Raw genomic sequence first — 13,829 nt, forward strand, 5'->3', positions numbered from 1 at the left:
ACAGGTTAGGAAAGGCAGATCACAGCATCTTTGAAACTTTGGTTTCGAGGAATCATTAGAGCTGTGTGCGTGTATTTTTTGTGCGTTCAGAGAGGTAAAGGCAATGGGGAGATGAGCATTCAAAAGTGCTAGAACTGTAGGATTATTGGAGTTAAGAGTGAAATGGCTAATTACTTGTGAGATGGGAGACACACACTGACAGCACGAGGTGAATTATTCCTGGAAAGAAAGGGGGAAGAAAGAGATAGGGCGCAGGGTTTTCAAAAGGGCAGTTGCTTTTTCGCAAGGAGGAGACCTTGGGTATAGACAAAGGGGTGTCCCGGATACTCTTCTGCAGAGACGCAGCAGATCCCCTCCTCCGCTCCCCCCCCAGTTTGATTGTGTGTACATATGAGCCCAACAAGGGTATTGAATATACCCTTGTTGAATATATATACCTTCCCCCATCTTGGGTGGGTTAGGACTTCCTTTTATGTGAATTGGCAGGGGTATGTACGTTAATATTTTAATTAATCGGTGAAAATCGAAGTCCGATTTGTGTTACCAAGGGACCCCTGGTGAGGGGGGGTGCGCGGAAATATGTGTTAGAAAGCAATCTATTTTGCTGGTGTTGGGGGTTAATGACTATTGCTAAAGATAAGTGAATTATCAAAGCTGTTGCTCTACCCGATCTCAAAATCCATTACATTGCTGGCCGTCTAATTAAATACGTAAGTATAATAAAATCATATTTTATGACTATTTGAGGGTAATGAGATTAGTCTTTAGAAGCGATCGCCACATATTAAAGATGCCACTGTCTATAGAATGTTAATAACCTTAAATCAAAGTGTATAGAAACTATTCACGATAAATTAAAGGGGGGGTCCAGACTCCATAATAATAATCAGTGGGTACCGTGGGGTAGATTGAAAGATGTCACACCTCTTCTGAGCTCGTCTTGCAAGGAGAACTAAAGTTACAAAACAAGTGGGGGGACGACAGAAAAATAAATGTCTCATTTTCTTTTTCAGTCTCCTTTTCTGTGTGTTTTGTACAGTATATTTAGACGATAAAAGCTTCTTGGAGTCATTATGGACAAAATACTATTGCCTCTCCCGGCTATCTCTTTTTTTAAAAGATACTTTCCCACCGTGGGTTAAATATCTGATCAGGACCAATCTGATAAAAATATACCCGAAGAAGGTTAAAGTTGCTCCTTTTGCCTGCACTAACAAAAAGCACCATGCTTCAAACCATTTACAGTATCTTTAATTCAGATTACACGCGCCAAGGCGATTTAAATCTGATTACCAAATTAGATGGTTTTAAAACAAATCCTTTTAAATCTGATACTGTTGACTAAAGCGGGAGGGGGAGTAGGAGGGAGGTGTGTGCGTGGGTGAGAGGGGGGTGAAAGTTGCATAAGCCCCCCCCCATCACATAAGGTAACGATCCTGCCCTAGAAAGAAAGGGGAGTTTTAAACCTTTTTGACAACAAATGCAGCTGCCCCGCTATTTTGGACGATATTAAGCGAAAATGAATGCAAATCTGTGTTCAGAAGCCATCTGGCCAGAAACAGGGGAGTCAGCTGCTCTTCACATCAGACTCTGAGGCTGAATCTATTTCAGCTCATTTTCTAGATCATCTGGTCCTGCACCCAAAGCGTGGAAAATACGGTCTTTATCATTCACCAACTTTCTTTCTTTCTTTCTCCTTCCCCTTCTCTCTTTCACCTCTGGCTCCAAGCCACATTCGAGGAGCAAAGCGCAGAGATGGAAAGGGAAGGAGAAAAAAATACTTCCTTGGTTTGGATCCTGTGTGTGTGTGTGTGTGTGTGTGTGTGTACACACAGGGATCCTGTTTTTGTCTGCTTGCTTTCGAGCACCTTAAGCTCAAGTTTTCTACCCTGTCGAGGGGCAGGGAAAAAACACCCCGCCTTTGCCCCCCACCCCACCCCGGGGGTAGAGAGCAAAAGGACGGGGCGATTCCTCTTGTCCGGGTGGGGGGGCTGCTTAGCAAGAAGCGGAGAGCTGTTTGTAAGAGCGCCCGCATAATACTTGGGGGAAATCAGTGTTTCCCTCATAAAACGGGGGGCTTCTCTTATCCCAAATATAAGGGGAGGAGGTGGCAGGGAGGGAGGTGGCCGGGGCGAGGCTGGCTGCGAGCCCCCGGCGAAGCGCTGTCCTGCCAAAGAAGGTGAAGTTCACGGGGACACAAAGCACCAGGGGGAAGCAGGCGATACGCCCTTCTGCTGCGGATGGTGAAACTTTCCTTTTGAAACGTTTGCAACCTCGGGGAGGACCAGACAGGCCTGGTCACAACCTAAGCAGTGGGGAGGTGCTCGCCCTTAAATGAGAGAGCCCAGGAACTGACCAAGACGCAGCTGAGTTGGTAGCCCGGCCACAGGCAGGCAGGCAGCCATCCCCTCCTCCTCCTTCTCCTCCTCCACACTCCCCCAAAAGTCTTGACCTTAGCAAAGTTAGTCATGCAGAATGTGCTGCGGATTTGAATGAGATTTGCATGTTGCAGCCAAGACCTCCCGAAGTAACGACCTCCTCCTCCTCCTCCTCGGAGTGTGTGAAGTGTTCCTTTTGTGTGAATTTACGGGGTGAGGCTTCAATGATCCCCCCACAAATTTGCATTTAAATAGCGACATCAAGCGATTCGCGTGCCACACACCAGTGGGCTCCCAGATGTCAAGCCGAAGTCAGTCAGATGGCCATTGCCCAGCTGTCCTTCTAAACATCATCATACCAGAGCATGCAGTGACCTTAAAGGGACAGAGCCTTGCCTGGGCTTTAAACCACCACCTAAGGCTCCTCTTTCTCCGCACCCAACCCCCTTACAAGGGTGGCGGGGGAGGGAGGAAGCCGGGTGTGAGAGGTGTGGGGGGGGAGGACACGTCCGATCTGGCCTTTCAACATGTTCCATTGTACAGCTCCCGTCTGTTAAAAGCCTGAGAAAAGGAATCGCAGAGTCTACCATAAATCATGTTTAAGATCTCAACCTTTCTCCCCCTCCCTTTCTGTGTTCTCTAACACCACACAGCATAATGACCCATAATCGCACACCTTACACGGATCCCACAGATTCAAATTGATAATTTGCCCGGCCTCGGAGTGCGCGCGCGTGTATACACATATACGCGTGTTTGTGTGCGCACGTGTTTATACACACTTTCTTACACACGCACACACACACTTGCGCGCTCTCTCTCTCCTTTGGGATGATTCTCCCGAGACTATTATCGCAAACACTTCACTTATTATTTCCCTGCCACCACCCTGAATAAGAAAGAACTGTTACACCTCAGTGGTTCAAACCTTCCAAATTTTCCCACGTGTATTCCCTGTTTATTTTGCCTGGTGCTCATGTTCCACGCTGTTCGTTGTCCCCCCCTCTACTTCCCCCCCACTCCAATTTGGTGTGTTTATGCGCCCCTGAGTGCAAGTTTCCACTTTTGCCAAAGAAACTTTGGAGGGAGGAAAAGTTCAGTGAGAAGGAACGGTGCCATCAGCTTGTGGTCACGCCAACCACGATACACACGCGCGCACGCGCGCTCTCGTGTTTAATTTCCCCCCTTCTGTCCATTCTTATTATTCGAACGAGTATTATTTTATTTCGGATGGCCAAGCGAAGAATCGAAGCCAACTTGCCAACACCCATATTTCATTTTTAGTGTTTTTCAGGCGCCATTGATTAAGGACGTGTTCGGTTCCACTCGGAGTAATTTACGCCCGGCTTCACCGAAACAAATCTCAGCAAACTCTTGTTTCTTCGCTTCTCGAAGAGCTGCACATTTGTAGTTCAGCTATTTGTTTAAACTTGACAAGGCTCTCCCGGAACAATTTGGGTTGGGAGTGTGTGTGTTGCGGGAGTGACACTGGGGGTGCCAAGGGTCGACTAATTTCCCAGGTCGGTGGCTAGTATTTCGGGGCGCGGGGCGCGCTCTTCGGAGGTCCTGTCTCCGGATTGTGCTGCTTGTACAGCAAGATTCATAGGGTAAACGCGATTTGGGCGCGCGCCTGGGATGTGCCGAAGGTTTCCGCCAGCATAAATAACTGGGCATTGGTGGTGGGTTTTTTGTTTTGGTTTTTTTTTTGTTTTTTGTTTTTTTTTTGTTTAGAGAAAGAAGCTTGCTCTAGAGACTCTTTGAAAGATCCTTCTCCTGCCAAGGCCGGCACTTTGGGGTCAGTGCAGAGGGATTTGGGCGAGGGGACCTAATTCCACAGCATCCAGCTCTGGCTCCAAGCCGCCCTGTGCTCTTTTTGCTACTGCAGCAGAGGCAGCGGCAGATCAGAGGTTGGCAGCGGCCCATCTTTCCGGTGACCGTCCAACTGAGAGGCAGGCGAGCCCAACACCTGGACCTGGAAGGAATTGGACCACCCTCCTCGTCTGGACTTTGATTCCCTCCCGAATCCAATCCACCACCGTTTCCTTCCCCAAACAGATCCCAGGCGCCAAAAGGGCAAAGTTACAGCGGCGAGTGGCAGTGTAGGAATTGGAAATCTCTCTCTCTCTCTCTCTCATTCACACACACACACACACACACACACACACACACACTCTCTCACACACACACACCTGTGCAAAGCCACCTGCCAGGCTCTGGTGCAGAGTTCGCTTCTAGGTCCGGAGCGAGACTCCGGACAGGCACGTGTGAACGCCAGCACGGTCTTGGGAATGCCCCGCTTCGCCTTCCTAGCCCTCCCATACAAAACCAGGCAAAATATGGTATTGACTTCGATTGGCTTCATTCAGGTTAGCATTCACAGCTGCCAAGCGCAAGGCGGGTGCTATGTACAGTATACCAAACAAACAAACAGCATCAAATTGGAGGGGGATCTTAACTAGCTGTTCAAACCGGCGTGGGGAGACGAAACCACGTCTAAGCTTTTTCTTCGTAGTGTCTTAAGGAGGTGAGGCGGACAATAACGCGCTGGTTAACTGGAGCAAAACGTAAGTTTTGTAGCAACAAGGTCCCCCCCCCCTTCTCTTTCTGTGAACGAGCTGCTTTGATGATTTCCTTTCTCATCCCCGCCTACCTCCTTTTGGTTAGATTGCAAAGACTGGGGATGGTGAGGGGCGGGAGCGCTGAGAAAAGACCTTTTTAACTCTATTATTAGGCGAGTTTCACGAAACACACATAGACCAAAATCTCCCTGAATAAAGAGATATAATTCTCTAAGTAAAGAAATTCTAGCGTCTCTTTGCCGCCCGGCGGTGCTGAAGTTTGACGAACAGCGCCTCCTTGGGTGGGGAGACGAGATTTTCAGCGCAAATAAGATTGAGATCGTCAGTCGAGGGGACAAAAAGTAGCATCTCTCTCGCTCTCTGCCTCTCTCCCTCCCTTTCTACATTCCATGGTCTTATTGCGCTTCATTTGCCCCTCTTTTGAGTGGCAGTGGTGAGAAACAGCTTTCTCCACTCGGGAGGCTGCTCTGAAGTTTCTTAGGCCTCTCGGATCCGCTGAGTATAAACGCGACGTTTCAGATTTAAGAGGAAGCGATAGTTTTCTCTTCCCACCTTCTCCCAACGAACTCCCTCCTTAGTTTGGCATCTGCAACCAGGGCATCCACCTTGGGAAACTAAACGCGGGTGAAACGGCACCGAGATGGTTAGCCTGGAACAACCTTCCCAAGTAGACAAAAAACGGGGAAAAGACGGGAGGGTGCCGCTACTTGATAGTAAAGAGGCTCTCGGAGCAGGAGGGGAGCTCTGGCAACCGGAGTGAGAGTGAGAGGGGGGGGGCGGGGATTCCGGAGCGAAGGTAACAGTCAGTGTGGAAAGTAACCACGGGAAGCGCGTTCAGCTGGAAGAAGAAACCAGGGGAACGTCCGTCACATTTGGGGCTTGAAAGAGTCTTCCTTTAGTTTAGAGGGACAGGATAGGACGCTTCCGTGTCTGGGAAAGGATTGGGGAACGGAGCGGAGAATAAAGACCAGAAGCATTGATTTAAACTAAGCAAACCTCAAGGAGAGAGAGAGGGAGAAAAAGCACGTCAAATTGGAAGGACGTTGTTTGCCCGGAAGACTTTCTCTTTGCGATGAATGAATGAAGGCTGCAGGGGAAAGAGGAAAAAAAAGAGCAATCCAATATAGGGAGGGGGGGAGAGGGCTGGCGGGCTGGCGGCGGCGACGGGGATTGTTCCTGGAAGAAGGCACGATCGGGCAAGGGAGGAAGTTTCGCAGATTTTTAGGGGTCGAGAAAGCGCATAGTTTCCTAAAGACCTCCAGCGGTTCCAGGAAACGCAAAGCCAGAGAGTTCGTCGGCATTTATTTAAATGGTCCTTTGTTGTCCTCTCCCTTTCCCTGAGCCGCCGGGCCTGTGTTTATTCGTAAACAAAAGAAAACAAAAACAAAATGCCACCTCCCTTCCCTGCAAAGAAGTTTGCGAGCCGACCCGTCTTCATTATCCTACCATCAAAATCTCCACCGACTCCGACTGAACAAACAAGGATCGATCCGATCATTTCAGATATTATAATTGGCTTTAATTAAACACACTTCGTTCTAATTAACTCTGAAATTTTAGCATGCTTTGGGACGCTGGTGTCTGATTTGATATTGTCAGTCCAGATGTCCTAATAAAATTCAATCCTCCACTCAAGACTTCAATATTCACTAAGAACAAAATGCAAATTAAATGTAAAACCTAAAGTATCGCCAAAGGTATAATCAAGAAAGGTGTCTCCAAACTTCTCACTTTTTTTATTACACAGTAGTTAGAAAATGCAGATTACAGCCTAACAAGACCTCGCCTGAATAATAGAGAGTTTAACTCTTTCCTGCTCTTTCCCGGAGTCTAACCTAATGTGCTTGGGGAACCGGTGCACTCGCGCACGCGCACGCGCACGCACCCTTGTCCTGCCGAGGACCAGAGCTGGGTGGGACTCGGGGCACATTTCCTTCAAAAACACGGTGCGCTCTTGAAGGCGATTTCGCCAAATTTGGGAGCGGGGAGGGTGCGACACCTCCAGTTCCCAGTTATTTCCAAGATTGCAGAGAGGATACAATGCTCCAGAGCCGACAGGCACAATTTTTCGGCGACTACCTTTTCCCTGTCGACTTTTCCCTGTCGAGCGTAAAGGAAGTGGAGCATTTGGATAGAGGTTCCTCCAGCAGCAGTTCAACTGCGGTGAGAGAGCCGGCCATGCTCAGATACTCCCAGGGCCAAGGAGACTCTCTAACGTGTCCCGCACCCCACTCCGCAATCTTGCAAAGCAGTGGAGAAACAAGGACCCCCCCATTCTCTCGGGGCTTCTCTCTCTCCCCCCCTCTCTCCCCCCCCCGTAGCCTAAGCCCACGATTGCGCGTCCTTTTCAATAATTAAAGCCTTAAAAGCTGGTCCACCACCGAGCAAAGTTACATGACAGACTTCCCCGGACCAGCCTATTAAGAGAGGCTTTTTGATGGCTCCTGGACAGTTTAGCTGGGCGAGATGTCATTTGTTTGTTGCACTGGGATTTTCGATCTAACCCAGGAAGAGAATCGGGATAACAATAATAAACACGGAATGCTGTTACTCTTAAAAAGAGTACGGTTTGTAAGCAAGAACACTTGCTCATTTCCCTCCCGCCGCCCCCGCTTCGTACATTGTGCCATGTTAATCAAGTCACTTAAAGTTGTTGCTAATTTAACTTTGGCATTAAAAAAAAGAGAGAGAGGAAGAGGGAAGGGCATGCGTGCGAGTGTGTGTGTCGCACGCGGGTGATTTGCATTTTCTTTAGTATATTGAAATGAGGAGAGAACTGCTGGGCGGTTGGGCTGCCCAGAGCGTAGCTAGGGGCCATGCAGAAATAAAAAACAGAGAAAGAAAAGAAGAAAGAAAGAAACGGGCTCCTCTTCTAGACTATTAATAAGCAATTTGTCCCGCTGAAATTTACATTGCAAAGGGGGGGGGGCGGAGGACGACGACGAGGGGGGAGAAGAACTGGCTGTCCGCGTGCATTTGTGCTGCTTTCAGCTGCGCCAGCGCTGTGCAAGCTGCCTTGGTAGATGAAAGGATGAACTGTCCCACACCGCCCCCCAAAAAAGTGATTTATGGTAGATATTTAAACTTTCCTTCCTTATAACTGTTAGGGGCAAGATTTCTCTGGCGCGCGTTTAGCGTGGCTCTTGATTTGCATATGCTTGATCAATCTCCTCTCTCCCTTTCAAGTGGGACACTTGGAATCCCCCTCCCTCATTCTCCTTTGAAACGCACAAGTACACACTTCAGCTGTTAACCGAAGGGTTAATTTTAACTCCGCTCTTCACCCTGAAAAGTGCGGCTTGCTGTGTTTCAAAGCTTATTTTGGTCTGAGAAATAAACGCAGATTGTGTTGGGTAAACAACAAGTGCCGGGATTCATCCCCTCTTCCACACACACACACACACACACACACATCCTTCCTCGCAACCCAAATTTCCCTTTGGCTTTAAGGAAGGGGGGGGGAGAGGAGAAAAGGGGGGGAGACAATTAAAAAAGAAAAGAGTTTGTAAAGGTTGAATAGCGGGTGCAGTCTGCCACCTAGAGGACGCTTTGCGTTTCCATGGCAAATCCCTGGCGTTTGCTCATATTAGATCCTTCTTTAGATCTTGATTGCTGTTTAAGTCACTTATCAAAATTACCCAGCTATTTCTCCGTGCGATTTTGCTTATGAAACATTGATTGCTTTGTTATTTGAACTTTTAAGAGCGCAATATTAAAGAAAAAGAAAAGAAAGGCGCACAAAACAACCACTTCAACACTTTCCGCATAAGAAAATCGTTGCCATTTTTAGACATTAGATTAAAAGGTATGAAATGTAAAAATAATACAATTTGATTTGTTAGTCTAACTGCGATTTGAGAGTTGATGTCCCCAAAGGCCAGGCGAGCTTTTTCTCTTTATTTATTTTTATTAAAACATCAATCTACTGTGGAGCTGGGTGAACTCAGTTTCACCTAGAGAACATAAAATTCTCCATACCAAGGAAATAAGCACCTTTCATAAATCAACAGTATTCCTGACAGATCGATCAATTTTTGGTTGTTAATCCGAAAGGAGGAGTTTTAATTGCTTCCACCGTGTTTTTTCAGTTGAAGCACCTTTGGCGTTGCCAGACCCTTAAAAGTGCTTCACTCTGGCGCTATAATTTGGTTGGAAAACAAAGTTACACCTTTCAAGCCAAATCACCTTCCCAACTCCCCCGAAACAACACGAGCAGCGCCAACATTCCTTTTCGGATCCCAACAGGGGTACCAAAACGGCAACACAAAACAGAACTTTCTGACAACCTTCCAACAAATAGGCGAGCGCGCGCGCGCAGGCACACACAGATATGCACAAGCCCGCAAGTAATCCACCCGAAGTTACATGGACGGAGGAAAACCCCACACGGTGCGTAAAAGGACAAAACCGCTGGCTGAGTGGCAAAAGGAGCTTCTGTCAAGCGGTGGCTTAGGACGCCTCTTGTCCTCAGACCCCTTTGATGCATAGAGCCAATTGCGGATCAAGTGAAATTGACAGCAACATCAGGCGCGCTGCCCTGCCTGATCAATCTGCCCCCTCGCCTAATTGGAGTCAGCGCAAGAGCAGCAAGGAAGCGAGAGTGGCTTTCTTTCTTTCCTTTCTCCCTCCTCCCTTGTGCCGAGTTACCAACCCAGCTGCACCCCCCCCATCCCTCGGGCAACTTTGTCTCTTTCCAGAATCAGGACCACACACACACACACCTGAGACTGGAGGACCCCCTCGGAGAGAAAGGAAAGGGAGGAAGAGAAAGAGAAGTGAGGGGGGGGGATGAAGCAAGCAAGCGAGTGAAATGCTGGTAGTAATGGGACTCGCAAAACCCAATCGCTTACCTTTCACGGCTAATTAGGCAATAGACAGGTTTGTTTGGGTTCACAAAGGAGGCTAGGAGTGTTTATTGTGGACGGAAAGCTAGGCTTGAGGAGTGTGTGTGATCTGGGCTATTTAATACATTACTTACCCGACGACAATCTCAGGAAAGCTCTACGGGGCAAAGGGATGTGAGAGAGCGCAGCAGTGCGCAAGCGCCCCCCCTGGTTGAAACGGGAGGGAGGGGGGAGCGACAAGCGAATGGGACTTGGGGAAGGAGGAGGAGGAGGGAGGCTGGCTGGCTAGAAGGAAGGGAGTCCGGAGTTGGGGGGGGGGGGTAAAGCGAGCAACAGTCTTGAAGAAAGTTTGGTGGGAGAGAGAGCTTGTCCTGGAGGAAGGCGCAAACCAGCAGTCAGGCAGCGGGCGAAAGGGATGGGAAGAGGCAGGCAGAGCGCGGCTGCGTCCTCGGATGTGGGTCGCTCCCCTCGAGAGGCCACCTCGGGCAAAGGTGGGGAGTTGCACTTCGCAGAGGTGGCATATCCAAACCATTGGCGGCTGGCCAGAGGGGGGAAGAAGAGGCGGCGGCCGGGCGCCGCCGAGCCAAGCTGGGTTTAACACCTTTTCACCAAAGGGTCGTGCGCGCCCAGACAACCGGGGTGGCCAAGGGGTCGGGTTTTTCCCTCTTGCTCTGTTTCTCCAGACAGGGTCCAGTTTCTCGGCCAGATCAGTGACTGCATGCAGCATGACTAGCTTTGGGGACGGGTGGGCGCAGGCAGGGTTCCCCTCTTTTCCTGGATGCATGAATCTGGAGAAGGGGATTTGAGACTGTGGCGTCGAAGCTGCTTTGGGAAGCCTCGGTGGGAAAGGGCGGCCACGACCTGGCCTTATTTTAGGCTCCTTTTAATGGAGGGAGGGAGGGAGAGAAAAGCAGTCTTGTTTTCGCGAAAGTCACCGCAAAGCCTTCATCCCGCGCTTTTCTCTTGACACCCAACTCATCAGTCCAGAAGACGTCTCTCTCCCATGCCTCCCTCCTCCCTCCTCTTCAGATGTTCACTAATACAACTCCCGTTTCCCTCCCGTTTGGGTGCTTGTTTGTTTTGCGCCCAGGTTAATAAAATAATAATAATAATAATAATAGTAATTAATTTAACCATAAAAAAACCAGGCACATCTTCTTCCCGCTTTCCCACGGCTTGGCCACTCACCCCGATCACTATAAGTGGAAACTTAACCTCGGGTTTCTACACAAATGGGAGACGGGTGACGGGTCCAAACACTGGAATCTCCTTGAAAGCGAGGAGGGCGAGCGCGCGAGCGCACACGCGTGCCAACGTGCCACCTTTCCGGGAGAAATTGTGTGCGTGTCCCCAAACCACAGCAACATAAGAATACAACAGTTGGGATCGCAGCACGTTTCCCCCCACGCCTGCACCTGAAGACGCTCGGGCCCAGAGGGGGAAAGACCTTGCGATGAGCCCCCAAAGTGGGCTGCTTTCGGGTGCCCCCCTCCGTTTCCATCTGTCAGGCGCTTTACGCTAGAGAGGCTGCTGGCGGCGCTGGCCTTTACTACCCCGCGCCAGCAACTGGTGGGACTGGGATTTGGCCAGATCTGGCAACCTAGGCGTTTTTTAAAAAACAAACAAACAGTGCCCATCCACGTAGGGGGCAAGAAGGAGAGACAGTTCACGTCGGTAACAAAACGTTCCTCCCCCAAATCTAGCCAAATCGGACGATAAGTGAAAGGTGAATAGCACTGCGCTCCGCAAAAGCAGAGGAATCCGAGGTTACTATGCCAAGGCTGGGTTGTAAAGCGACCGTGGCTTGACAGCACGTGCTTACTTGGAAGTAAGCTCCGCTGAAGTCAACGGGAGTTACTTCCAGGTAAAGCAGGCTCTAAGAAGCTCTGTAGATCTGTCCCGCCCCCCCCCCCGCTTAAATGGCTATTGTATTGTGTGTCACTACTGTACAGTGCGTTGGAACTGAATGCGCCGCCGCTGAAAATTTTCACGCATATTCTAAAGGGAGGAATCTTAAAAGACTGAAAGGCGCTTAGGGGAGAACCTCAATCAGTCGATGCGGGGGGGGGGGGTTGTTTTAAACTTCTCAGCTAACGCGTAAAAGACCGAGGTGTAAAGGATATTTAAGACAGATCCACATACGAATTATAAGCAAGTATAAGCCGCTCTGGGTCTTCAGAAGGCACTAAGAAGTCACAACCCTAGGTGGGATTTAAACACACACACACACACACACACACACTTTTTTCACATTTTGGGACAAATTCTACTGAAATACTTCGGTTTAAGTGGTCTGGGTTGGGATGTATCATATTTCTCTTCTGCACCAGCTTCAGGAATGAGCAGTACAGCCAGAATCTAAAAACAAAATGATTACTTTAAAAAAAAACAACCACCCAGCTAGTCATTAACAAATTATGGAAATTGACACCAAAGCACATTTTGTTACAAAGGGGAACACAAAGGTTCTATTACTTCACAAAGTAACAGATACACGAATTATATTGGGTTTTTTATTTTCTAGATCGTGGATGATGGGTACAAATCGATTTTTATTGTAGGAGAAGGTGAAGAGCTTAGACAGAGAATACAAAGTTGCCTGCTTCTCTCCTGAAAAAGAACTCAGTACATTTTAAAACATAAAGGTGACCCTGGGGAAGCCCTCCTCCAAAACGCTCTGGCTGCTGAGATTTTTTTTTTAACAAGTATTCGAGAGCAACATTTTTTAAATAAAAAAAACCCCCAAACAAACTCAGAACCCTTACCCCAAGAGCAAGACACTGTCATTTTGCCAATGTTTTAATGTCAGATTATTTTTTAAAACCTATTTTGTAGTTCAAGAATTTTCATTTTGTAAGGAAGCTTAATTATATCCCCCCCCTAAAGTCATGAATTGCTACTTTAGTCTTAACTTATCTCAGCAAGGGGACAGAAAAGAGGGGGGGAAAGAGACATAAACTGAAAGTGACCATTAAAGGCTGCAGTCCTGAACACAGTTACTAGGGAATAAACCTCACTGAGTATAGTGGGACTTACTTCTGAGTAGACATGAATAGAATCACACTGTTTCAAAGGTATAGCAGAGTCAGTAGGAGTTCATCAGAAAGCAATATAAAAAAAAACCCTACCCACCCCACCAGTATTAATATTTACATGGCTGAAGAGTCAGCTGATCTGAGAGACAATGCAATTAATTTAATTTGGAGAGTGTGTTCGGGCAAGAGAATCTGTCTTTGTGTACATGCGAATTCTTCCTTTTCTGGTTCAGGGACTGAGAGAGAGCCCAGGGTGTTAGGTCTTCATGCTGAAGTATGGGTGCCTGAGGGTAGGCCATTTAGGAGAAACAGGCATAGTACCTAATGTAACTTACATAACCCAAGCTTCATATTTGTTTATCAGAATTATCCACCCCAGGCTGAGATGAAAAGAACCATCTCCACCTTTCCTTTATCCAAGAGGATACGCCAGCCTTTCTGACATGCAGTTCAACCCAAGCCACTGATTTTCAGAAGTTATAATGTGTTCAGTAGAACATCTAAGTAAGTGGGCAGGGGATTGCTAACAAAATTAAGAAAACTGATAAAATCATAAATTAGCATTAGTTACTGGGAAAAAGGAGGTACCATCAATCTTGACTCATTGACTCATATTGTTCTACAATCCTTATTAATAAGACTATTGTTTTGGAACAGTTTTCTCTTCACGACCACCTTAATTTCTGCTCTGGTATATGTGAAATTTATATAATATGTGGTATGTAGTTACGGAAACATTGAAGTTGAGGCTGTTTGAAACCTAGTACTACCGGACTGATATGTAATAGCTGAAAATATGGGGGTGGTGCACACCCGCATGCTCATGGGTTCTGTCTCTTTGTCACACTCTGATGTGACAAAGAAATGAGACCTAGAGTAGGACCTTTTAGATAAAAAGGTGGGGTTGTGCTTACAATAGTGGACTCCATTTGGGTCTGTGTTATAGAGCACCCAAGCTGCAGAGAGAGTCAGCAAGACTGTAGAGAGGTGGCC

General features: G+C 47.9%; 1 protein-coding gene across 1 annotated transcript in view; it reads right to left on the reverse strand.

Moving 5' to 3' along the window:
• Positions 1–9,891, reverse strand: part of EBF3 (EBF transcription factor 3) — a 178,158-nt gene extending 168,267 nt beyond the window's left edge. Inside the window, exon 1 of the mRNA XM_060274828.1 lies at positions 9,808–9,891. The gene's annotated coding sequence lies outside the window, so the exon portion shown is untranslated. The remainder of the gene's footprint in view (positions 1–9,807) is intronic.
• Positions 9,892–13,829: the final 3,938 nt, after the last annotated feature.

This window comes from Zootoca vivipara, chromosome 5 (assembly GCF_963506605.1).
Source record: "Zootoca vivipara chromosome 5, rZooViv1.1, whole genome shotgun sequence".
Taxonomy (NCBI): Eukaryota; Metazoa; Chordata; class Lepidosauria; order Squamata; family Lacertidae; genus Zootoca; species Zootoca vivipara.